This window comes from Leuciscus leuciscus (genome assembly GCF_965113295.1).
Source record: "Leuciscus leuciscus genome assembly, chromosome: 21".
Lineage (NCBI taxonomy): Eukaryota > Metazoa > Chordata > Actinopteri > Cypriniformes > Leuciscidae > Leuciscus > Leuciscus leuciscus.
Window position 1 is genome coordinate 4,993,785 of NC_138745.1, and position 2,242 is coordinate 4,996,026.

The following is a 2,242-nucleotide window of genomic DNA, read 5'->3' on the forward strand; positions in this document are numbered from 1 at the left end:
GCGCTCGCTGGAAATCGATGCGGCCCGAAGCGTCCAGGACGGCGGGACAACATCTTTTTCCAGAGGGCTCCGCTGTGAGAACAACCTCGATTTCTTCACCGCGGGAGGGGCAGCCCTCAGAGGTCCTACCACTTCGGTTAGGACCTCTTTCCCGAAGCCCTCTTCACCTGAATGACGTCCCTCAAGTCACCCTTCTAGCTAGAGGACTTTGAGTGAGAGCGCTTCCTCTGTTGCCAAGCTCCCGCAGGAGGGGCTCTAGAGGAAACACTCTCCTTCTGTTCTTGGCGATAGGAGGAGGAGCTAGTTGACGGCTGGGGCTGGACCAGCCCTCCTAGACCTGGATTTCGAGCGGCGAGGGAGAAACTGCTGGAACGCCGCTGATTGCTTTTTCGCCTCCTGAAACCTGTCGACGACAGTAGTGACTGCGTCGCCGAACAGGCCAGAAGGCGATAGCGGTGCGTCCAGCAGAAAGGATTTATCTTTCTCCTTAATACCCGACAAATTTAGCCACAAATGTCTCTCCGTGGCCACCATAGCTCCCATAGAGCGGACGATAGCGCGCTATCTCTTTAGTGGCCCAGAGAGACAAATCTGTGGCTCTTCTCAATTCTGCGATATCCGCAGGAGTCGGGCCCTCGCCCTCATCCAGGTCTTTAAGGAGGTCAGCCTGGTACGCTTGCAAAATTGCCATTGAGTGCAAACACGAACCAGCCTGATCAGCCACCATATAAGCCCGGCCAACCAGTGCAGAAGTTTCCCTGCACGGTTTGCTGGGCAGCGCCGGGGCTTTATGCGAAGATGCCGCTTCAGGAGAAAGATAGCTCGCTAAAGCTTCCTCCATTTGCAGCATCTTGCCATATCCCAACTCTCTCGCATCCACCACATTACTATAGAGAGATAAAGTAGGTGATGAGATGCGCGAAGAGTGGGGTTTTTCCCTCTCTTTTGGAGATCTCTTTATGTAGATCTGGGAAAAACGGCAAACCCCGGCACTGAGGTTGTGATCTGTGCTGCAGGAATCTCTCATCTAGCTTGCTTCGACAAGGATCATCCTGCTTATTTTGTGGCCAGCTGATGTTGAGTCTGGCCACAGCACGCGTCACAACCTCTACTAGCTCCTCATAAGCGGAAACATGAGCCAGCGAGTGTGACTCATGTTCCTCGCCTTCAATGCTGAGCACATCCACTTCCTCAGAAGCAGACAGCTCGAGCACCGGGCACTCGTCGCGGGCTTCTGCACCGTGAACGGGCGCCACAGAACTTTCAGATGAAGAACGAGAAAGTGCCTCGGCAGTCTCGTTCTCATCTGCAAGGTCCTTTTGCGATCCCCACGATCTAAGCCGCCGCGCCGCCTCAACGGACGCGGTAGCCGAACCGCGGGGATCGCGAGCCTGGCCATCATCTTTAAAGTCCCCGTGAACCGGAAGTTGCAAACGACTTTTCTCCAGTGTTATGACGTATTTCCAAGTGAAACGGAATATTGAACAGAGGGCAGGGTTTTACTTAGTGCTCCTCCTCTCCATCTCTCGCTCATAGCAGACTAACGGTTTGAGGGGAGTGGTTAAGCGTTTTTCAACCCAAGCCGTCAAGCCTACGTCATCAGAAAAAGATGCCATTCCAGACCGGAAGTAACTTTTCAGATTTTGATTAAAGATTTGATTTTTTTTTATATTTACTTGCACGGATTAATTGTTCACCACAAGACTAGTAATATGCGCTAACAAAGTAAATAGGGTCAATTTTGATTTCACGGGGACTTTAAAAACAGCCAGACGGGAGCGCAGTACTCTTAAAGGGAGTGCTTCACAGTGATCACAGGCAGCCCCCTCGAGAGCTGCCTGTGCGTGCTGCGCTCCCAAACAATACACACATAACTGGTGTGTGTGTCCACCCGTGAGATATCTGGGGCAGGGGTGCACACACTTAGTGAATTGTTCACTAAGTGTGCCATAATATATATGTTTCTGATAACTGACAGACAACACCAAATAAGACGTACAACAACAGAGAACGTTTGCTGAAGAGCAAAAGTGTTATCTTTATGTCTTTGAGTTTTCATCTTGTTAAATTATGCAACAGTGTAGAAATGGATTCTTTGTGTATCGTTACCAGATAAGGTAATTAAGATAAGACTAAATTGTGAAAAAAACATCTTTGTACGTGCGCTGTGTTTATCTATATGACTTTATGACAGGCATCTGTCGATAAGATTTTCCAGCCCTAATTAAAGTAACTGCAAGTC

At 49.8% G+C, this 2,242-nt stretch overlaps 1 long non-coding RNA gene across 1 annotated transcript; it reads right to left on the reverse strand.

The window, feature by feature from the left end:
• Nucleotides 1–299: 299 nt before the first annotated feature.
• LOC309485389 lies at nucleotides 300–1,988 on the reverse strand. Its single transcript, XR_014201161.1, has 3 exons — nucleotides 1,758–1,988; nucleotides 743–1,402; nucleotides 300–675 (listed from the first exon to the last, which is right to left on the reverse strand). It is a non-coding gene; the product is annotated as an uncharacterized lncRNA (long non-coding RNA).
• Between the last annotated feature and the right edge of the window lie 254 nt (nucleotides 1,989–2,242).